General features: G+C 46.7%; 1 protein-coding gene across 3 annotated transcripts in view; it reads right to left on the bottom strand.

The window, feature by feature from the left end:
* Positions 1-25,175, bottom strand: part of FKBP5 (FKBP prolyl isomerase 5) — an 805,772-nt gene that overhangs the window by 622,705 nt on the left and 157,892 nt on the right. The gene's annotated exons all lie outside the window — the stretch shown is intronic.

The following is a 25,175-nucleotide window of genomic DNA, read 5'->3' as shown; positions in this document are numbered from 1 at the left end:
CTGAGGGTTTTTTGATGAGAACAAAGTGGGAGTAAACACCCATTTTCTTTTCGGTCCTTGGAATGATCCCTATTGCTCCTTTTCTTAACATATTGGAAATTTCCCTCGTTAGTTGCTTTTGTTGAGGTGGAAATTGGCCTGATGGTGGAGTGTATGAAGGTTTTTGGAGAAATTCTAAAGAATGCCCTTTTGAAATGATATCTAGGACCCACTTGTCTGAGGTTATTGCGGACCACTGTTGAAAATGATGTGATAATCTGCCTCCAACTCAAGATGTTTGTGAGGCAGAAGGTGCTGTTCTGTTGTCATTGTTTTCTAGAATCTCTGCCTCTTCCTGGCAACTTGCCTCTGGAGCCCTGTCCATATGCAGCTGCCAGAGGTTGCCTGTATTGTGGCTGTTGTGGATAGTGAGGTCGGTACTGTGTTTGTCCCGGCTGATATTGCCTATACAGTTGGTGGGCTCCACGAAAGTAATAATTTCCTCTTCCCTTAGCTCCTCCAAAAGGATGTTTTTGGTACTGGAGCGTTCCCAGGGATTTAGCTGTTTCTGTGTCAGTTTTTATAGTTTGTAATGCATCCTCTACATGCTTGCCAAACAAATTTTCACCATCAACCGGCATGTCTAGAAGATACATTAGCTACCTGTGGAGGTAGCTAATGTATCCACCAGAAAAGTCGTTACCGAAGGTAAGTAACTCGTTCTTCTGATGGATACAACTACCTGTGGATTCCTCACCTAATGAATAGAGTCCCAAAGCAGTACCGCACTCGGTGGTGGGTGCCTGAATGGTCAAACCAAGAAATCCTGCAGCACCGACCGTGAAAAATGGCCATCCCTTCTGACCTCAGAGTCCAAGCAGTAGTGCTTCGCAAAAGTGTGAAGGGATGACCAAGTTGCGGCCTTGCAGATGTCAACCACAGGAACACCTCGAGCCAAGGCCGAAGAGGCTGACTTAGCTCTGGTGCAATGAGCTCTTATACCATCAGGAGGTTCTTTCTTTGCTAACGAGTAACACATTTTAATGCAAAGAACAACCCACCTGGAGAGTGATCTCTTGTGGACTGCCTTTCCTCTCCTCTTTCCCATGTACCCGATGAAGAGCTGATCCTCCAGCCTGAAATCCTTCGTTCTATCCATATAAAAACTTAGCGCCCTCCTAGGATCTAAGCGGTGAAGTCTCTCTTCTTCCTTTGAAGGATGAGGCGGAGGATAAAACGTGGAAAGAGTAATCGTTTGGGCCATATGAAAGGGTGAAACAACCTTCTGTAGGAACGCAGCCTTTGTCCTCAACACCACCTCATCCCCATAAAAAGATGTATAAGGGGGCTTCACAGATAGAGCTTGCAACTCACTCACCCTCCTGGCAGAAGTAATTGCAACCAGAAAAACCGTCTTTAGGACCAATAATCTTAAGGGGCAAGAGTGCATGGGCTCAAAAGGGGACCCCATAAGGAAAGTTAGAACCAAATTTAAATCCCATTGAGGCATAACGAAAGGGGTAGGAGGGAATTTATTAACAAGACCTTTCAAGAATCGTGGGGCCAGATGTAGGAAACACTTTGCGAGTCGCAAACGGCAAAATCTGCCGTTTGCGACTCGCAAATGCGTGTTTCCTATGCAGAAATGCATTTTGCGAGTCGTTACCGACTCGCAAAATGCATTTCCGAATCGCAAATAGGAAGGGGTGTTCCCTTCCTATTTGCGAGTCGCAGTGGTATGCAACTCCATTTGCGACCGCGTACGCGGTCGCAAATGGAGTCGCAGTTACCATCCACTTCAAGTGGATGGTAACCCACTCGCAAATTGGAAGGGGTCCCCATGGGACCCCTTCCAGTTTGAGACTGGACCCCAAAAAATTTTTTCAGGGCAGGGAGTGGTCCAAGGGACCACTCCCTGCCCTGAAAAAAACGAAACAAAAGGTTTCGGATTTTTTTGAAATGCAGCTCGTTTTCCCTTAGGGAAAACGGGCTACATTTCAAAAAAAAAAAAATGCTTTATTGAAAAGGCAGGTCGCTAACATGGAGGCCTGCTGACGTCAGCAGGCCTCCATGTTAGCGAGTGCCTATACTCGCAATGGGGCCGCAATTTGCGACCCACCTCATGAATATTCATGAGGTGGGTCATTGCGACCCCATTGCGAGTTGCAGACGGTGTCTGAGACACCGTACTGCATAGCAATTTGCGACTTGCAAATTGCGAGTCGCAGGGACTCGCAATTTGCAAGTCGCAAATTGCTCTCTTCCTACATCTGGCCCTAAGTACTATAGGGGATTTGAACAAAGAAGGCTGGTCTGGAAGGCATAGAAAGGCTGAAAGGGCAGAAAAGTGCCCCTTAACCGTAGCCACTGCACAACCCTTCTGTGCTAGAGACAATGCAAAAGATAAAACATCTGACAAGTGAGCACGTAAGGGATCAATCTGCCTCTCTCCACACCAAACCACAAATTTAGACCACCTATTAGCGTAGATAGATTTAGTGGAGTGTCGCCTGGCTGCTAAGATAACATCCACTTCATCAGGCGGGAGAGGGAAAGAATTCAGGTTGCCCCGTTCAATCTCCAGGCATGAAGGTGCAGGCTCTGGAGGTGGGGGTGTAACACCTGCCCCTGCGACTGCGAGAGGAGGTCTGCCCTGAGAGGGAGACGGAGCGGAGGGCACAGAGAGAGTTGGAGAAGGTCCGTGTACCATACCCTCCTTGGCCAATCCAGAGCTATTAAGATGACTTGGGCCCGGTCTTGGCGTATTTTCCTCAAAACTCGAGGAATCAAAGGTATGGGGGGAAACGCGTAAAGCAACTGGTCGCACCAGGTCATCTGAAACGCGTCCCCCAATGCTCCTTGTCCCGGATACTGGAGGCTGCAGAATAACGGGCAGTGCGAGTTCTCCCGAGTGGCAAACAGATCTATCCGAGGAAACCCCCACATCTGGAAGATTAGACGGACTTGATCCGGATGGAGGCGCCACTCGTGATCGGCCGAGAAATGGCGACTGAGACTGTCGTACATTCAAGACTCCGGCCAGATGATTTGCTACCAAGCAAATCTGATGGTCCTTTGCCCAGGACCATAGCCGAAGAGCTTCTCTGCAGAGAAGGTACGACCCTACCCCTCCCTGTTTGTTTATATACCACATCGCGGTAGTATGGTCCGTCAGGACCTGAACCGACTGACCGCGAAGGGATGGGAGGAAGGTCTTGAAAGCCAGACGTACAGCCCGTAACTCCAACAGATTTATATGAAACATCTGTTCCACTGGAGACCAAAGACCTTTGATCTCCAGGTCCCCCAGATGAGCTCCCCACCCTAGAGTGGAAGCATCCGTTATTACTGTGGCCACAGGTGGAGGTTGCGAGAACGGCCTTCCTCGGGAAAGATTGCCGTCCGCAATCCACCATTTCAAATCCGTGGCAGCATCTCTGGAGATCCTCACTGAGCCTTCGAGATATCCTTTGTGTTGAGACCACTGCCTTCGGAGGCACCACTGAAGAGCCCTCATGTGCCAGCGAGCATGTGTGACCAACAGTATGCAAGAAGCAAACAGACCGAGCAGACGTAGGACCTTGAGGACCGGAATAACCGCTCCAATTCGAAACATTGGAACCAACGCCTGAATGTCCTCAATCCGCTGAGGCAGAGGAAAGGCTCGATTCAATGTTGTATCCAGTACTGCCCCTATGAACAGGAGGTGCTGTGAGGGCTCTAGGTGAGATTTGGGCACGTTCACCGAAAAACCCAGGTCAAACAACAACTGAGTGGTCGACTGAAGGTGATGCAACACAAGCTCCGGAGACTTGGCTTTGATCAACCAGTAGTCCAGATAAGGAAATACTGCTATCCCCTTCCTTCTGTGCTCCGCTGCAACCACCGTCATCACCTTTGTGAAGACTCGAGGTGCCGAAGTAAGACCAAATGGGAGGACCGCAAACTGCGACCCCACCACAAACCGGAGATACTTCCTGTGCGACTTGAGTATCGGGATAAGAAAGTAAGCATCCTGCAAGTCGACAGACACCATCCAATCTCCATTGTTCAGCGCCAAAAACACCTGAGCTAGGGTCAGCATCTTGAACTTTTCCTGTTTGAGGAACCAATTCAAGATCCTCAGGTCCAGGATTGGCCTCAACCGACCATCCTTCTTGGGAATCAGGAAGTATCTTGAGTAACAACCTTGACCCCTTTCCTGCTCTGGAACCAACTCCACTGCGCCCTTTGAAAGGAGGACTTGAACCTCTTGTTCTAGTAACAGGAGGTGTTCTTCTGAACAGTAGGAAGGATGGGGCGGGATGGGGGGCGGAAACTCCCGAAAGGGTAGGGTATAGCCTTTTCCCACAATGCTGGTAACCCAGGAGTCTGATGTTATGACCTCCCACTTGTGGAGAAAATCCAGTAACCTCCCCCCTACAGGAGTGGAGTGAGAAGGAATTGGCGGAAGCCCAAGGCTGCTTCCCATGCTGCACCCCTCCAGAGGATGAGGAAGAGGCAGAGTGCTGCTGAGTGGCTCCCCTGGTACGGACCCTACCCCTCCCTCTAAAGGATCTATAGGAGAGAGCAGAGGTGGGTTGTTGGAATTTTCCTCGAAAGGAGGAGGAGGAACCACGACCAAATCCTCAAAACCTCCTAAAAAATCTGGAGGAAGTAGAAGAAGTGGCTTGCAAGCCCAACGACTTGGCAGTGGCCCTACTGTCCTTGAACCTTTCCAAGGCCGAATCCGCCTTGGCGCCAAAAAGCTTGTCACCATCAAAAGGAAGGTCCAATAATGTCGATTGCACATCCGAGGAAAAGCCAGAGCTACGAAGCCAGGCCTGCCTCCTCGTAGCCACAGCAGTGTCCATTGCTCTAGCAACCGAGTCAGATGTATCCAACCCAGATTGAATAACCTCGGTTGCAGCTGCCTGGGCATCAGAGACCAGGCTTAATAATTCCTGAGGAACCTCTGTGTGCGTTGATTTAATCTCGTCCATCAGAGCGTAAATATATCTTCCTAAGATGCAAGTAGCATTGGCGGACTTCAACGCCATGCTACATGACGAGAAAACTTTCTTGGATGACGTCCATCTTCTTAGAGTCTCTGTCCGAGGGTACAGTTGGAAATGACCCAGGAGCAGATCGAGCTGAGCATGAAGCCTGGACCACTAGGCTTTCAGGTGTTGGATGCCTGGAAAGAAAGCCTGATCAGCCGGTGCAACCCGATACCTCCGAGCCACAGATCTATTGACGGCTGAAGAAGACACCGGCTTCTTCCAGACTTCCATAATGGGATCCAGTAGTGCTTCGTTGAAAGGCAAAGTTGGCTCTGCAGATGTAGAGGCAGGGTGCAATACCTCCGTCAAGATGTTCTGCTTGGTTTCAGTCACAGGCAAAGGGAGGTCCAGAAAGTCAGCCGCCTTTCTAATGACAGCATGAAAAGAGGCTGCCTCCTCCGTGTACTCCCCGGGTGATGACAAGTCCCATTCAGGGAGGTATCTAGACCACTGGCAGTGTCAAGTCCATGGAGACCCTCACGAGAGTCCTCAATCTCCCCTTCCTCCAAAGCTTGTCTCCGGTACTCCTGTTCTTCCAGGAGGCGAAGAGCCAGCCTCCTCAAATGCAGCCTCTCCTCTATCCTCGGCGTCGACATGGCGTCAGCGGACATCGAAGATTGACGCCGATCCTCGGATCCGTCAGACGCCGGATCTAAAGGCACCATGGTTTTCTTCGGCACCGAACATGGAGCCGGACGGAGAGAAGACTGTCCCGGAGTCGGAGGAGGTCTAGTCGGCGTCGCTGGCTGAGACGTCAAAGCCGCAGGAGCCGAAGTCGTAGGATCCGAAGCCACAGGAGCCGAAGCTACCGGAGTCGATACCGGCGCGGAGCCCAAATTTCCCAGGGGAAGAAAGGGCATAAAGGGTGCCGGTCGAAGTGGAGCCGGAGCACCCATGTTGAAGGCCAAAGGGCCTGAAGGACCAGCCGGTCCACCACCTGGAGCCATCTGTTGGAAGATGGAAAACATCGCATTCAGAAATGCTGTACTATCGGCTCCAGGGGCCGGGAAAGCCGGGTACTGAGGTGCCTGGTTAGAAGGCGACATCAACGCCGGTCTCGACGTCTGCATAGACGGAGAAAACACCTGAGGCTGCGGAACCTCAAACACTGAAGGAGGATGAACCGATGACGTGGGTGAAGTCGGTGAAGTCGGTGAAGCCGGAGAAGGTAACGGCGTCGTCGGCTGGGGAGAGACCGTGGGACTGACTTCCCAAGTCTTCCGACGTCGAGTTGATGGTGACCTGGACCGAGACCTCTCCCTGCTCGACCGGTGGCGAGATTCTCGACGACACCGGGAGTCTCGATGACGCCGATGAGACTTCGGTGACGACGATTTTCGGTGACTTCTCTTCTCCTTCTTTTTCGATTTCGCAAGAAAAAGCTTGGCCTCACGTTCTTTCAGGGCCTTAGGATTCATATGTTGACAAGAATCACACTTATCAACATCATGGTCGGAACTAAGACACCACAAGCAGTCAGAATGTGGGTCCGTTACCGACATTTTACCACCACACTCACGGCAGGGCTTGAATCCTGACTTTCTTTGCGACATTGTAATGTCTCAAAGTAAAAATAGCCAAAAACACACTGTAACTGTCGATACAGCAACAGTAGCTCCCTCGAAGATAACCGTTTCGAATGGCACGGAAAAAAGGGAACTGACGTCGGCACGTCGGCGAGGACCTCTTATTGCCTGTATGACGTCAGACGGCGTCGCGTGGGCAATTGTGACGTCCTCGTCGACATGCAGAAGCTAGGAAGAAGATTTCCGTTGAATGCTGGCGCAATGGGAGTATTCATTAGGTGAGGAATCCACAGGTAGTTGTATCCATCAGAACTTTTGTTTGTATTTCCAGGTGGAAGCAAGTGGATTTTAGCCATCCCTGTCTGCGAAGCACTGCCGCCCCGCTAGCTGTCGGAATCCGGTGGTAGCGACATCAAGTGCACCATCGATCATTTCTGCTGAAACACGTTCTCCTTCCTGTAAGATCGTGCATGCTTCTAATTTCCCATTCTCTGGCAAAAGGTCTATGTATGGAGCTATGTCGGACACATCTGATGATCATAACAAGCTAATATAGCAATTGAATTTACAGCTCTTACAGTAGTGGCTGCCATTGTTGAAAATCTTTTTCCTATGCTGTCCAACTTGCGACCTCTTTATCAGGGGGAGATGAGATTGTTGCAGAAGGGTTCTTTGAGCGCCTTTGCGCTGCCTGCGATACCTATCATTCAGGTTTTGTTTGTCAGATAAGACACGCTGGAGAAGTGTCTGGAGCTTTATACTTTTTTTCAAGGGCGTGGGATTACTGGCGATAGAGTAGCCAGATTTTTCATGGCTATGAGACCTTCTTGCCATATAAAGTCTATTATTGGAATAGCTCTTACTGACTTATTTGCTGGCTCTTTGAAATCATTAACAAGGGAGTCTGTCTCCCTTGTTAACAGTGGCAAATCAAACCTTTTCAATCCCCCAATGTCCAGGGAGTCACCAGAGGTGGAGATGGGGTGGGAATAAGATAGTCGACCCACTCATCTTGCTCAGTTATAGTGTCTTTTATTTACCCTTCTTCTGCCTCCTCCCCGGATGATACTTCGTGTTCTTCCACTGGTTGTGATACATCCTGTGTATTGATAATAGGTGTTGGAAGTGTTTGAAAGGGCTGTGATAACAAAGTTCGTGTTTGAATTAGGCCTCCCAATTGTGCTCTCTGACTTATGGGTGTGGCAGGTGTTGATGGTGGGAATCTACGATAATAGTCCTCCAACATGTATTGTAGATTTGATACCAGGGAAGCAAGCATTGGAATAGACAGTTCTTGATTTTCTTCCTGAACTGGTTCAGCGCATTCGCCTGTAGTACCGTACTGATATTCTTCATAAGCATCATCTTCATAATCCTGACATTTTACCTGTAATTGGGATGGGCTACTAGCCACACCAAAAGGGCCTTCATCGTCTGATTCTTCGTCCTCATCTAAGAGGTGAACAGGTCGGTAAGGTAGTATCTTACTTGAGGAAGTATGCTCTGGTAAGATTTTTGACTTTATGGGTATTAATGATATTGGAGGAATTGTTTTTTCAGGCAATCGTGGTGTCGGTGACAATGCCTTTCTCCTCGCAGTCTATGGTGTCTCCGCTGCCTTTGTTCTCGATGCTGTGCTCGTTGACAGTGTGCTCGTCGACGGTGTGCTCGCTGACGGTGTGCTCGCTGACAGTGTGCTCGCCGACCGCGTTTCTGTTGATGGCTTTGTAGTCTCTAATAAGGGGAAATTCAAAAAAGCTGTTGTCGATGGAATCTCTGTCGACGAACACTTCAGAACTTTTGAGGTCACCCAAATAGTTGATGAAAGCGGTGATGATGTAACAATTAATTGAGACCTAGCTGTAGTGAATGTCGATGTTACAGTCGTTGACAGTGTCATTGTCATCGTCAACGGTATTTTTTCTGCTGGCGTTTTTTTTGTCGACTGTACAAGATGTTTCTGGGAAGGAGTAGTAGGCTCCGACTTCGTATTGGAAATAGGCATTTAAAGTTTAGAGGTGGAAGGATGAGCCTTTTGACCAGTTTTACAGTCAGTGTCAGTTTTTCATGATTTTTTTACTGACTTTTGATGGTGGGTCTGAGGAACGCTTTGTTTCCTTTCTTTTTCTTTTACTAGAAGTTGAGGTGTAAGAAGATATCTCACTGTCCTCGTCTGACAATGGATATTCTTTAGATTTCACCTTCTGGAGCCACAATAAGAGTCAACCTTCCCTATCCTTCAAAGTTTTCTGATAAAAAGTACAAACAAATTTACAATCCTTTACCTTGTGGTCTGGATAAAGGCAATGAATGCACTTCTTGTGAGGATCTTCTGAGTGGAGACTTTTCTTCCCACAGTATTCTTAATCTCTAAAAAGTAATTTTTTTGATGTGTGAGACATCTTCACCAATCTGGAGTAAGCAGTCAATGAAATAACAATACCTTCTATGAAGGAATTCTTCTGAATTAACTCTGAGGAAAAGAGGGTTGAGCAGAGCTTAAGGAGACTCCTTCCACACAACGTGCAGTAAAACATCTGATGGCTTCAGCCTCTGTGGGAAAGCTTCTAGAGAGTGCTCTCATCTGGTTGGTTAAAGTGAACTTTGGTCCTTTTTTAAAGAAAAGGATGTGGATAATAGGTTGTTCCCATTGTAGTCTATATTGCTAATATATCTTATTTTGAATATGTATATAAATATACAGATATATAAGTGTAATAAACTGCTTTATTAATGTACCGTAGGATTCCTACTTCGACGACAGGGAATATTCAAGCATTTGAATCTATGAAGGATCCAATACTGGAGAACTAGGTTCTAATGCCAGTTTGGCATATGACTGTAAAGCATGTGACTCTGGGAAATCACTTAATATCCCTGTGCCTAAAATTGTAAATATGTAAGCAACATTAATCACTAGTAAATAAATATGGAAAATATGAAGTCATTATGAAATGTAAATCCGTAATGTAAACCTAATGGCAGGCGCAGTGGATGCACACAGCAGGTGCATCGAAAACAAAACCACTTGCACCCATCCGTACCCAGACCACAGCCAGCGCTAAGAACACTGGTCCTCCCCGCTCCCACTGCTACCCTGCTGCAAAACTCTGACCTCAACCCCTGCCTCCACTCCACATTGCCTTGCTGCACCACAAAACATCAAGGAAGCATTCTCCTGCACTTCCTGGAAGTTTTCATGCTCTTACCCACATCCAACACTCACAGCACCCACACCAACAGCACCCAATGCCCACTCTCATATTCACACAGTCCTGCAACCATCCCCACAACACTCCGCACTCGCAAGCATGCTCCTCAATACTTGCTCACTCACCGAACATGCCATAGAAATCTGGAACCTGCTGCACAACATCGCCCCGGGCCTACTTTTCACCACAGAAACTTAGCTTAACCTCACATCGCCACAGACATCCCTCCCATCAACAAGATCATCAAGCAAGACAGACTTCACAAACCCAGGGGCAGAAAAGACATTATCCACAAGAACAGCATGCTGCACTACCTCCACAGACAAGTTATCCTCCAACATGGAACACCTGTCATTCAAACTCAACAATATGGCCGATTTCACCCAAAGCATCACTCATCTACAGACCACCAGGACCGCAGACCAACTTCACCAACTTCAATTTTCCACCACTTGCCCTTGACACTAGCAGTTAATATCCTGCTGAGAGACCTGAGTTTCAACCTGGAATACTACACCGACCCCCAACTCAAAAGCACTCATCGAAGGCCTTGAGAGTATGGGCCTCACCCAATGAGTAAAGGGACCCAGCAACATCGCTAGATGTCTCCTGAACCCTATTTTTACCACCATCAACATCACCACACCAATTTCTTGGACAGGCCACACACTCATCAAGTTCGGTATCCCTGTCCCGATCCAACGGGACACACTACACCCAGATCACACCTGCTGAAACTGGAACAGCTACTGGAACAGCATCACTGACAAGGACTGGAACACCGCACTCAACACCCACCAAACCAAACACAGCAACAGCCTCCCCAAAGCCATCAAGAATTCTAATAACTGGATTACTTCATGCTCCAACTCCTGGACCCCCCTCAAACACAGCAATTTACCAAGAGCTACGCTGTAGGCCAGTTGTTAGATGGAGGAACTCAGATGAAATGCCACTGCAAAGAGCTGGAGCGCGAATGGAGTATGAGCCAGGGCAATGCAGACAATGGATGTTCTATTCCACCCTGACACACTACTACCAAATGATCCAGGCTACCAAGTGCACCAACCCTGCACCAACAGAAGCAAAGACACCTTTGCCATTGTGAAGGATTTCACCTCATCAGATGTTGCTTCCAAGTCGAACACACTGTTGCACGACTTCTACAACAATCTCTCTCAATTCTTGAGCAACAAAATCGCTGCCATTTACAGAAACTTCAATGCACAACTGGAGTCTACAGACCTCACAAAACACCTACCGATCTTATCCAAAGAACTAATTCTAAACACATGGTCAATCATCACCCCAGAAGAAACCACTGCCACCATGAAGTCCATCCAGTCAGGGACCCCATTGGACCCCTGCTCCCACTACACCTACTCCATAGGACAGCAACCCATCACACCCATGCTGAACAACTCCACCTTTTCCACAACTTTCCCAAATGCTTGTAAACACACAACTGTCTTCCCATTACTCAAGAAACAATCTGCCAAACCTTCAACCCTCGCCAAATATAGCCTGATCCCCCCACTACCATTCCCAGCCAAGGTCTTAGAGAAAATCATCAAAGGCACCTCACTGAATATCTCAATGACCACCAACTCCTTGAAATCTCTCAGTCTGGTTTCTGACCCAACTACAGTATGGAAAATGCCCTCATCGCTGCCATGGAACAAATCTGCATGACTGTGGACAGAGGAGACACTATGGCCCTCATCCTCCTGAAACTCTCTGCAGCGTTTGACATGGTTTCACACCCCATCCTCATCCAACACCTGCAAGACATCAAAATCTAAGGACACGCACTGTGAGGGATCTGCTCTTTCCTGCACAGTCCTGAGTGACTGGAAGGACCCAGTCACTCAGCTTGGCACCCTACACTCTGAATGCCCGTGTCCTCATCTGCACTGTTCCGCAAAGATCCTCTCTGAGGCTCTTCAAAACATACAGAATCCCAATAGCCAGCATCACCCGCTCTTCTGACATCAACATCCTCTCCTACGCTGATTGCATTCAACTCATTCTCTCTCTCACAGAAACCTTCCCAGTACCTGGATCAAGTTCAATGTTTGCATTGCTGACATTGCCGAACTGTCTGAAGCTGAACCTCAACAAGACCGAAAATATGATCTCTGGGAAGAACACTTCACGTGGGACTCCACCTGCTGACCAAACAAGCTAGGACAGACATCCACCCCCACCACCAACAGCAACAACCTTGATCAACAGCAAACTCAACATGGCTGCCCAAGTCACTGTTGTCGCCACCTCAAGCATCCGTATCTTGAAAATGCTAAGGAAGATTTTGTATCCATCAGAAGAATAAGTTACTTACCTTCGGTAATGCTTTTTCTGGTGGGTACAATAGCTACCTGTGGATTCCTCACCTAATGATTAATTCACCCTTGTGCCAGCATCCAACACAAAATCTTCTTCCCAGCTCTCCACGTCGACGAGGACGTCATAATTGCACGGCTGTACGCGACTCCGTCTGACGTCACCGTGCCAATAAGAGGTCCGCGCCGGCGGGCTGACGTCAGTTTCACTCATTTTTTACGTGCCTTTGAGGCAAACAGGTGAGAACCGACTCCACAATAACTCCAATAAATACATATATACATAAAGACTTGATGATGCAACATAATCAAAACCATCATTTACATACAGGAAAAATATCAATCTATACATACATCTATACAACCACATATCCAAGTGCAATCAGACAGGCAAAGGGGAGGCGGGTGGGACTGTGAGGAATCCACAGGTAGCTATTGTGTCCACCAGAAAAGGCATTACCGAAGGTAAGTAACTTGTTTTTCTGATGGATACAAACTACCTGTGGATTCCTCACCTTATGAATAGAGTCCCAAAGCAGTACCGCACTCGGAGGTGGGTGCCTGTCTGATTACACCAAGAAATCCTGCAACATAGATTGTGCAAAATGGCCGTCCCTCCAAACCTCAGAGTCCAAGCAGTAATGCTTTGCGAAGGTATGGAGGGACGCCCAAGTTGCTGCCTTGCAAATATTGACCACTGGAACCCCCCTTGCCAGGGCCGAAGTGGCAGACTTAGCCCTGGTGGAGAGGCCTCTGATACCCTCAGGGGGAACCTTTTTCGCCAACGAGTAGCAGATCTTGATACAAAGGATAACCCACCTGGAGATAGTTCTTTTATGGACTGCTATGCCCTTCCTCTGTCCAACGTACCCCACAAACAGCTGATCTTCCAGGCGAAAGTCCTTCGTCCTTTCAATGTAAAAACTAAACGCCCTTCTAGGGTTCAATCGGTTTAGCCTTCACACCCCATCCTTCGAGGGGTGAGGAGGAGGGTAGAAAGATGGAAAGGTAATAGTCTTCCCTATATGAAAAGGAGTAACAACTTTTGGCAGGAAAGCCGCCCTGGTTTTCAACACCACTTTATCTGAGAAAAAGAAGGTAAAGGGGGGTTTAACAGAAAGAGCTTGGAGCTCACTAACCTGCCTAGCCGAGGTTATGGCAACAAGAAAAACTGTCTTAAGTACTAAAAATCTTACCGGGCAAGAGTGCATGGGCTCAAAAGTTGACCCCATTAAAAAGGTCAAAACAAGATTTAGGTTCCACTGAGGCACATGAAAAGGAGTGGGAGGAAACATATTAAGTAAACCCTTAAGAAACCTAACTACAATAGGTAATTTAAACAATGAGGGCTGATCCAGGAGGCAAAGAAAGGCTGACAGAGCAGCTAAATAACCCTTAACCTAAGCCACTGCACAACCCTTCTTTGCTAAGTACTAAGCAAATAATAAAATATCAAAAAGGCGGGCCTTCAAAGGGTTAATTTGCTTTTCTCCACACCAAGCCAGAAATTTTGCCCACCTGCCGGCATAAACTGACTTAGTGGAGTGTCACCTGGCCGATAAAATAACATCCACTACCTCTGGTGGGAGAGAAAAGGACCTCAGATTGCCCCGTTCAATCTCCAGGCATGAAGGTGCAGGCTCTGGAGGTGGGGGTGTAGAACCTTCCCCTGCGACTGCGAGAGGAGGTCTGCCCTGAGAGGTAGACGGAGTGGAGGGCACAGCGATAGTTGGAGAAGGTCCGTGTACCACACCCTTCTTGGCCAATCTGGGGCTATTAAAATAACCTGATCTTGGTGAATCATCCTCAGAACCAGAGGAATCAAGGGTATGGGGGAAACGTGTAAAGCAACTGGTTGCACCAAGAGATCTGAAACACGCCCCCCAAAGCTTCTTGCACCGGATACTGGAGGCTGTAGAATGACGGGCAGTGCACGTTCTCCTGAGTGGTAAACAGATCTATCACAGGAGAACCCCACATCTGAAAGGTGTGCAGGACCAGATCCGGATGGAGACGCCACTTGTGATCTGCCGAAAGGAGCCGACTGAGAGAGTCAGCACGCACGTTGAGCACCCCGGCCAGATGATTTGCTATCAAGCAAATCTGATGATCCTGAAGCCAGGACCAAAGACGCAGAGCTTCTCTGCAGAGAAGATACAACCCAACTCCTCCCTTCTTGGTTATATACCACATCGCGGTAGTGTTGCCTGTCAGGACCTGAAATGACTGACCGCGAAGGGACAGGAGGAAGGCCTTGAGAGCCAAACGTATCGCCCGCAATTCCAACAGATTGATATGAAAAGTCTGTTCCACTGGAGACCAACAATCCTTGATCTCCAGGTCCCCCAGATGAGCTCCCCACCCTAGAGTGGAAGCATCCGTCATGACCGTGGCCACCAGTAGCAGCAGTGAAAACGGCCTTTCCTGCGAAAGGTTGCTGTTCACAGCCCACCATCGTAAATTCGCTGCAGCGTCTCTTGAGATTGTTATCGACTCCTCGTTGAAACCACTGCCTGTGGAGGCACACTGGGGAGCCGTCATGTGCCAACGTGCATGAGTGACCACCAGAATGCAAGAAGCAAACAGACCGAGCAGGCGTAAGACCTTGAGGACTGGAACAACCACTCCATTTTGAAACATTGGAATCAACGCCTGAATATCCTGGATCTGCTGAGGCGGAGGATAGGCCCAATTCAATATTGTGTCCAGTACTACCCATATGAACAGGAGGCGTTGAGAGGGCTCCAGGTGAGATTTGGGTACATTGATCAAAAAACCCAGCCTGAACAACAACTCAGTTGTCATTCGCAAGTGACGCAACACAAGCTCTGGAGACTTGGCTTGATCAACCAATCATCCAGGTAAGGGAATACTGATACCCTTTCCTTCTGAGACTTGCTGCCACCACTGCCATCACCTTTGTGAAGACTCGAGGTGTTGAAGTAAGACCAAATGGAAGGACCGCAAACTGTTAGTGTTGTGACCCGACCACAAACCGGAGATATTTCCTGTGCGACTTGAGTATAGGGATATGAAAATACACATCCTGCAAGTCGACAGACACCATCCAATCCTCTTTGTTCAACGCCAGAAGTACCTGCGCTAGAGTCAGCATTTTGAATTTCTTCTGTTTGAGGAACCAATTCAAAACCCTAAGGTCTAGGATTGGTCTCAAACGACCATCCTTCTTGGGGATCAGGAAGTATCCTGTATAACAACCCTGACCCCTTTCCTGCTCTGGAACCAACTCTTGTAACAACTGGAGATGGTCTTCTGATCAAAACAAGGGACGGGGAGGGATGGGAGGAGGAAACTTCTGAAAAGGGAGAGCATATCCTTTTCTCACAATATTTAGAACCCATGAGTCCGATGTAACTAACTCCCACTCGTGGAGAAAAAGACGTAATCTTCCCCCTACAGAAGTATGGTTGATAAAGGGGAGAAAACTAGGGCTGCTTCCTTTGCTGTTGGCCTCCTGAGGAAGAGGATGACGTAGGGTGCTGCTGGGTGGCCCCTCTTGTTCTAACCCTCCCCGCCCTCTAAAGGACCGACATGGGAGGCTGTTAGGCTGCTGGACTGAGGACTGGGGTCTCCCTCGATAAAACGCCCCACTTCCAAATACCCTGAACCTCCGAAAGGACAGCAAGGTAGCAGAGGAGGCTTCCAATCCTAAAGACTTCACCGTGGCTTGGCTATCTTTAAAACGCTCTAGGGCAGAGTCCACTTTATCTCCAAACAGTTTTCCTCCATCAAATGGCAAACCCAGCAAGGTGATCTGTACATCTGTAGAAAACCCAGAGGACCTCAACAAAACGTGCCTTCTGGTAGCAATAAATGTACCCATTGCCCTGGCCACCGAGTCCGTAGAGTCCAGGCCAGAATTATTTGTTTCGCCGCAGCCTGCGCATCAGACAGGAGTTCCCCAAATGGTCTCTGGACATCCTGCGGCAGGTCAGGAACCATGGCCTTCGCGGAGTCCATGAGGGCGTGGACATATCTACCCAGCACACAGGTAGCGTTTGCAGCCTTGAGAGCCATGCTGCAAGATAAAAAGGTATTCTTTGTGGATTGCTCCATCTGCTTGGATTCTCTGTAAGATGGAATCACAGGGAAGGGCCCCAGAGCCGACCGTGTAGAGTAAGAGGCCTGGACCACCAAACTCTCTGGGGTAGAATGTTGTGATAAAAACCCCGGATCACCAGGCGCCACTCTGTATCTTCTTGCCACAGCTCTATTCACAGCAGGCGACAATACAGGCTTCCCTCCAAAGTTCTAATATGGGTTCCGTAAGAGCCTTGTTGAAAGGAAGCAAAGAGTCTGCAGAAGCCGAAGAAGGATGCAGCACCTCCGTTAAAATGTTCATCTTAACTTCCGCAGCAGGCAATGGAAGTTCTAAAAAGTCCACTGCCTTCCTGACCACTGTGTGAAAAGAAGCAGCCTCCTCCGTAAATTCCCCTGGTGAAGACAAGTCCCATTCCGGGGAAGTATCCAGCCCACTGGCCGACTCCAGGCCCTCATGCTCTCCCAAAGGCTCGACAATCTCTCCTTCCTCCAACAACTGCCTTTGATACTCTTCCTCCTCCAAGAGACGCAAGGCCTTCCTGCGTGACCTCAATCAAGCCTCCAACCTTGGCGTTGACATGGAATTCGCCGACGTCGAAGACACCGGCTTCAACACCTGACGTGGAACAGGAGATGAAGGTTGACTCCGTTCGAATCCATCACTCGGATTCAGCGCCGGCATGGATCCTAATGGTGCCGAAGATGCTTGTGGCTCCCCCATTGGCTGACGGGGTGATGATATCGCCGCCATAGATCTAGAAGGCGACGTCATGGGATCCACAGGACCTCGAGGCGATGTCATCGGCACCGGTCTGGTACCCTCAGCCGCACAGAATGGCATAAACGGCACAGCCTTGTATGGAGCACGGGAGCCCAACGAAAATGCCAATGGACCCGTGGGAACAGCCGGTGCACCAGCAGGGGCCATGGCATTGAACATAGAGAACATGGCAATCAAAAATGCCGCAGGATCCGCTCCCGGAGCTGGGAAGGCAGGATACCGTTGGTCTCCCTGTTGCACCTGTGCTTGCTGACCACTGGACTCCTGAGCAGCAGGTGAAAATCGAGGACTGTCCTGAGCTGCCACAACCTCAAAGACGGACGGCGCCGGAGAAGCCTCAGGACTCAGGAGTTGAGGAGTCACTGTTGGACTCACCTCCCACGTCACTGACGAGATGGAGACCTCGATCTTGATCGGCTCCGAGCCAAACGGCGCTGAGAATCATGGCCGCGCTGTTTCTTATGCTTCTTCGAAGAAGCATGGGAAGAGGATCAATGATGGCTCCTATGACCCTTCTTCGCCTTGGCCAAAAAGAGTTTGGCCTCCCTTTTCTTTAAAGCCTTAGGATTCATGCTCTGGCAAGACGCACACTCCTGGACGTCATGCTCGGAGCTAAGGCACCAAAGACAATCATCATGAGGGTCAGTGACCGACATACGACCCCCACACTCTCTGCATGGCTTGAAACAGGACTTTCTAGGGGGAGACATTGTAACTACAAAGAGCAATAAGATGAAACCTCCAACAGAAGTGAGAGCTAGGAGAAAACCATTAACGTCGAAGGCATGGAAAAAAGGGACAAACAATGTGTGGCACCTCTCTAATCAAATATAACACTTTAGAGTAGTTGTTAGAGAAACACACAATCAATTTTAATACAAGTTTAAATTGTCCAAACTAAGCACAAATACAGTTGTGGTCTAATGATCCAATTTCAGCTGAAATTGTATCATTAGGCCACAACTGTATTACCACGGATGGATTTCAAAGTGCTATAATCTTTAATTTGTGCTTAGTTTGGACAATTTAAACTTGTATTAAAATTGATTGTGTGTTTCTCTAACAACTACTCTAAAGTGTTATATTTGATTAGAGAGGTGCCACACGTTGTTTGCCCTGTATGTTGTTTTTTTAAACGTTAAGGGGTTGGGTGTTTCCCCTGTGTAGGCACCTTTCATTTTCTCCTCTGAATTTGCTCGATATAGGATCTTGAGCGCCCATTCAACCCTAACAATACCCCCTACATTTTTGGCATGGAAAAAAGGGAACTGATGTCAGCACGCCGGCGAGGACCTCTTATTGGCACGGTGACGTCAGACGGAGTTGCGTGGAGCCGTGCAATTGTGACGTCCTCATCGACATGGAGAGCTGGGAAAAAGATTTTCTGTCGGATGCTGGTGCAAGGGTGTATTCATAAGGTGAGGAATCCACATGTAGTTTTTATCCATCAGAAAATCATCTCAATGCCAGGATCAACAAAAACCCCACTAGGGAGCTGCAGACCATTCACAACTTGGTGGACAGAAGTACTCTCAAATTTCCAACGCCGGACCCACATCATAACACATGCAAAAGCACTCCAATGGCTCGCCATACACAAACAAGCACAATTCAAACTCCTCACCCACACTTTGAAGGCATTACGTAACACTGGCTCAGCATACCTCAACAATCGCATCAGGTTTCACATACCTTATAGACACATTCACTCATCCGGACTCCCATTTCGCTAGTCCAGACTCCTACTCATTCTCTTCTATCACACCCAAGCCATGGAACAAGCTCTCTCAACAAAGCAGAGCCTCCTTCTCATTTTTGGAGTTCCACAAAAAGCTGAAGACCTGGCTCTTCGTATAAGCACCTTGGAGACCACATGCCTACCCAAGAGCCTAGATACCTTCTTGGGTGATTGTGCACATCCCACACATACAGGAAACAAGATCTGGCAGTCAAGCCTTCTCCTACATCTCTCCTAAAGCATGGAACGACCTGCAGCCTCCACGTCATTTTTTTAATTCCGGAGGAAGCAGAAGACCTGTCTTTTTGAGTAGTCTCACTAGGCCTCAGGTTTGGCTAGCCTTACACCTGCTCAGTGCGAGGATACACTCCCTGGTTATAGTGCACTGTACAAATCTCCATATTATAACAAGCGTGTAAATCCTCAACTGATGATTATTCCTGTATTAGTATCTAGCTAGGTTTGCGCTATATGAATGGCAATATATACTTTTGCCTCCCACATGGTTACAGGAGGGCTTTGGAGTGTGACCTATTCCTGAAAGAAGTACAGTCCTTAGTAGGGTGCTTTGCAGTCTCACCAGGCCCTTCCGTCAGTTGTTTAAAAAACATGGAGCACTGCAACACAAGCTACTTCAGTTAAAGAAAACAATTTAAAACTGTAAAACAAACAGTAAAAACGAAAGATGTTGGGGATAGAGCCTGGTACTGAACATCAAAGGGTGCAAGAAAAGGTGGTTTAAACCCCATAGTCTGATGAAAAAAATGGAACTGGTAGGACCATGTATGAATAGAGGAAAGGGACATGCCACACATGATGCTAGCATGCAACAATCTGAATTGCAGATTTTAAACCAGTTCTCAGTCCCACCATGAGGTACCAGAGTACCCACATGTCAAGAACTGGAAAAACACAAATGGAAAAATGCATATGCACAAGCAAGGCCAAAAGCTAATTCAAATCCCATTAAAGAATGGGATCTTGAAAGGAGGATGGAGACCATTGAAATGGACATCCCATAGGCTTAATATTAACTTTAATAGGTGTACTTTGCTATACAGCAATGGCTACTAAACAATATGTCCTGCAATAAACCTCAATCCCACCATCCAAACAGGAAATGAAAGCTAATAATTTAAAGGTGACTTAAAATACAAAGAGCTCTCTAAAACCCAGGCACAAAATCTTAGTTTTGCTTTGCTGGCCTACCTGGAACCAGAGGAATTAACAAAATGCTGTCCTTCAGAGTAAGGAGTCCCATCAACCATTGAGACCAAACTGGAGACATCAAAATTAACCTAGAGTTAGAGTACTACTTGAATTTTAGAAGACACTGCCAAACAAGAGGAAGTGGGGGAAGGGGAAAATCGATTTACCGTAAAATTCAAGTGAACAGCACGTTGCAAGATATTTTGCCTCATTCATAGCTGGAAAACAACTGGCAAATACTCTCTGTAGCAAATAGGAAGTGGGAAGCTTCAGGGTTTGAACACAGTCTTAAATCCTGAAAGCCTCCATATTTCTCTTCCTCTGACCTGATGATGAAAACACTTTTCAGAGATTGTGGCAGATCTGACTGCCTAGTTGCAACAAGAGCATCACTGAGTACATCCTTGCTTGTTTCAAATAAAGCACTGCAACCAATAAGAACCTGAAATGCTTTTCCTCAGAAAAGAGAAAGGGAGATCTCCAGATTTAAAAAATGACTTGTATCTCTATGTAATTCATCTCTAAAACCCTGTTCTGAAACATCCAGAAGGCAAGAGTCAGACTGACTCCTTTAGAAGAAAGAAGTGTGTGGTCAACATGATGGTAGACATTAATATTGTGGTGAGCCTGCTTTAGATATTTGGATTCAAGTGTCCAGTAATGAAGACACTTAATTACTGGTTGGAAATTGCCATCTTCTGAGGCTACGTGCCAAAAGTCTGAGTCCAGTTACTGGTCATTGTTCCAAGATTTGCATTCAAAGTCACACCAAGCAATCACATGGGCGAAGGAGATCGATAGACCAATGGGCCTCTGGAATGTTAAGTCACAGGATAGTTAGTAAACGGACCAGTCACTACTTAAAGGCAATTATCTTCTCTGAGGATTTGAATGCTGGACCTATAGTGGAGCTTATCATTTCTTCAAAATTACCTAGCCTATGATAGGAAGAGATGGGAAGAGAAGAGACTTCTTCAGAATGAGAGAAAAATCCAGATAGAAGGAATATGACTTCCAGACAAAAAGTCACTTTGTAAGTAGTGTTTGGCTGACCCTGACCGCCATTAATCTACGAATGTCAACAAATTAAGCTCTTTAGGTGAAGATAGACCCTCACATCTAGACAAACCTTTACAAATAACCTAGGAAGAGCGTTAAGGATGAAAACAACATGTCCTGGCCTCCAAAAGTAGTCTGTAGAAATTAACTAATGGCTCTAACTGAGCAAAACAACCTCTTCCCTGCTCCTGGATCTGTTGCTGCTATGTGCCCTCCTCCACGAAGCTGGAATTATGCAATTGTATTGCCCTGCGATTTTTGCAAAATTATAGGTCTGCTGCATTTGCCAAATAAGCCATCATCTGCTGCATAATCTGCAGATTTTACAAAAAAATGTGTTTCTAGTTCAAAAGTTACTAAAAATGAGACAACATGTTGCCACGAACTGGAAGGCCCTTTCCAAAGCTGGGCTGGTCACCTTTCTGTTGCTTATTGCTATATTTGGGTGTTGGATTGGCACTAATGAGGTGCAAACAATGCCCATAGAGTGTTACCAAGTTTAAAATTGACTAAATAATTAAGTAATAGTATTACAAAATGTGCCGCGTTATGCCACATAATTTGCCTTTTCTTAATACAAAATTTACTCAACCCTGTTCCATAATTTGGTCTTCTCCTGCTGCATATTCCAGTGGCCCTGGTCACAGCTGAGAGGAAGGGCTGCCTATCCTCATGAAGGCAGAACCTGATATCAGCACCAGATGTTTTGCTACAGGTGAAGGATGCAATTTCTGCTGCTATTGAGCCTATATAAAAGAGGCTTGTAATGATCCAAGTCCAATTCAAGCTCCCTTTCACCCCAATCCTAACCTATTTACCAGGTCTCTACCTACTTGTATAGACATTCGTCTATGTGGATGCCAACCGTTAGCAATGGCAGAATACTGGGCCATTTCAATAAATTGTGCATAGCCTTCCAAGATAGGGCTGGTGCTGACCTCCTCCGACCCTCTACCTGGGAAGTAGATTACACTAGATCAATCTGCCATCCAGAGGACAGGTGTCCAGTCTATCAAGACCACTCCTCAGAGGAGGGTATGGAACCTTGAAAATGTGAAAGAAGGGACAAAGCAGATGAAGATTTGCCAGGTGCAGATTCATGACTTTGATTACTCCACACACTGAATCTGTCAATAGGACCCATATCAAAGAGACTGGAGAAGAAGAGATATTCTTCAGACCCTAGAGGCTAAGACATGCCAGATGACATGTATAACATGACTGATGCACACAAGCTCAAAAACCCCGCCCGTTTGAATGAGTGCCTTCCCCAAAGCTGGCTTTATCTATAAGAGCCTCCAAGCAGCAAGGCCCTTAACTGTTTTTGGGCAGAATACTCAAGACTGGCGATAAAGGGTAAAGTAAAGGTCACCCCCCAATAACAATTCTAAATTCAGTTAAATTCACCAAGGACCTGAAAAAGTAACTGGACCATTGCTAGAGATCATGCTAGAAAAAACACCTACATTTGAAAGGCTGCTTACAGATCTTTGATAGATTAGAGAATGCAAGGGTCACGGGTGAACAAGTATATCAGCAATATTCATCAGAGGAGCCCAGCAGCTAGAAGTCTCTTATGTAATGCAAATCATTTCATTTCAGGTGAGAGATGGAGGGGCATCCTGATTAAACTGAATTCCAAGATGAGGGAGCTAGCTCTAGCAGAAGATGGTTAGTCAACCTGCAGCTTCGTAACCCGTGGCTGGAACTAGGAGGATGATTTTGTGAAGAAGATGGGGAAATCTACACCATCATTACCTTGACGATCCTTGACAAGGCTTAATAATCTACATAGAATGTTTTCCCAGATTAAATATTTGGAAAAGGTTGTGGTTACTTGTCCGGCGGTACTCAGTTAAAAGGCTCTCAAAGTTCGGCCAGATCTGGGATGGATACAGGTAGCAGAACAACAGCAATATGAGCCTTTCTTCCCAGTGAGGGGGCTGTGGAGCTGGAGCTTGAAGCATACACTTCAGAAAGACTTGTAATAATGCAGGAGATATGCTACACTTCTTCTCACATAAGAATACTCCTACTGCTACAAGCCAATCTCACAGCACACAGCACCCAACCCACCAAGCAATTGCAGGGTCTTACTCTTGCTGTTGTGTCTGTAAATTGTCAGCCAGGCCTGCAGACCCCTCACCCATCTATTGGGGGGGGGGAGAGGGGGTGGAGGCTCAAGCAGGTTCATGGATCTGCGATCTGGCCTCAGGTTTGTGACCCTTCAGCGGGTCCATGTTTCATGGGCCTAAGGATTCTCCTACTACCCACTTAAAGACCTTTTCTCGTTTTTTTGTTCCAGGAGACTAGGTCAAGCACCACATCCAGTGGCAGTGGTCACATCAGACATTTTCAAGTCACTGCCAGCCAGACAATGTTCAGATCCTTACACCCAAACGGATATCTGCAGCCCCTTCCCGGATGATGAGAGATGCTCCCCTATCAAACAGGATTAGTCTATTTTTCAAAATGTTGGGTCCTTGGACAGTCTGCAAACTAATCGAGAAAATATACAAATGTTTTCCTGTAATTAACAATCCAAAGTCTGTCTATCATCTTTTTGTAATGGGATAATCATAACTACTTCTGCATTGACCCTATTCTGGGTACAGTTCCCCTCTGCAACCAGGTGCCTAGTTATCAGTGGTGCAGCAGAAGAGACCCAGAGGTGTGAGGGACCCCATGCACTCCAATTAAGGCAGCCTTTTACTGTCCTTCCAGGTACAGGAGCTATTTATCATGTAAGCATTAGGGCTGGCCTATAGTTCCTTCATTACACTACTATCTTTAACTCTTCCACCCTTCGAAAGGATCTTCAGTAAACTTTACATTCTGAAATGTTACCAGATACGCCAAGCAAGAGCCAAATGTCATGACAATTCATCAAATGGCACCAAAGTTATAAAAAGCACACACATATAAATATATTCTCTATGTAATCACTGCTGACCACCTTCATGCTCCAAATCAAAGGGCATGCAGCCTTCTTGCAGATTCTACGTAAATCTCTAAAACATCCCTCTCACACAGGTAGTCAAAGAAGGTGGCACTCACGCTGGGTTCAACCTTGTTTTATACCAATGTGAGCAAGGCCGCATGACAACCGAAACACATCAAGTGGTAGTAGCACTGTAATAAAGGATAAAACAAGGTTTGAATCCTGTGTGATGCAGCCACCTTATTTGACGACGGGTGTGATAGGGATTTTTGGAGATATATTCACTGGAAAAAAACAAAGGTTATAGAAACATTATAGTTAGGTTCTCAATTTACTAGTAGAAAACTACAGAAATTCTGCAGTTATACTTAAGAGTTATTTCAAGTAACTATAACTTGCGCCCTAATGTAAGTATACCCTGCGCCCTCTACTTGCACAGTATTCTTAGCAATAATTTTATTGCAAATGGTGCAGTGATAACATCAAAGATGCCATAGAAGATGTCATCATTGATATAATATGAGAAGTAGTTAGCTGTGCATGGCGAAGACGTGAAGTACAGTTCTAAGAGCGCGAGTTATAGTTACTTGAAATTACTCTAACTATAACTGCTGAATTTCTATGGTTTTGTATGAGTGATTTCTGAACCTAACTACAACGTCCCTGTAACTTTAGTTTTTTTGAGTGATTTTTTTTTTTTTAACATCAAGTAATTTTAATTACTGTACGTTAATCCAGCCACCGCCATACACATGTAAAAAATTTTTTTGCATATTCTCGAATATCCTCTACTATTGAAGAATATCCTCAAATATTCTCGAATATTAGAGGTTATTTGAGGATATTTGCGAATATTGAGCATGGGGAAGAAAAATAATTTTAAACCCATAATTTGACCTTTGTGTACCCCTAAATCACACTACTGGGGTCAGGGTACCCCACCCTGACCCATTATAACACTTATCTTTTGTATTTTCAGCCCCAGGGACCCTCTCCCATAACATTAAATTGCAGCCACAACTTTCTACTGAGGTTGTGGCCAGCCAATTACAGCACTTCTATGCGTGTGCACAATATGTATACAAATTTGGATTTTCCTTACTTTCTCGTAAACTACTGAACACATTTACACCAATTATCCAAAAGCGTAATCTGTGTATTGAAAGCTACCTTTCTGCCAAATTAGGTGTAATTGTGTCCAGTGGTTGGAGCCGTAGTCGTGTTCAAAACTCCTATAGGAATTAACATAGGAAACGCATGTTTTTTGACCCCCCCCCCCCCATT

This window comes from Pleurodeles waltl, chromosome 6, assembly GCF_031143425.1.
Source record: "Pleurodeles waltl isolate 20211129_DDA chromosome 6, aPleWal1.hap1.20221129, whole genome shotgun sequence".
NCBI lineage: Eukaryota > Metazoa > Chordata > Amphibia > Caudata > Salamandridae > Pleurodeles > Pleurodeles waltl.
Note: the sequence above shows the minus strand (reverse complement) of the source record. Positions and strands in the feature narration are given on the sequence as shown.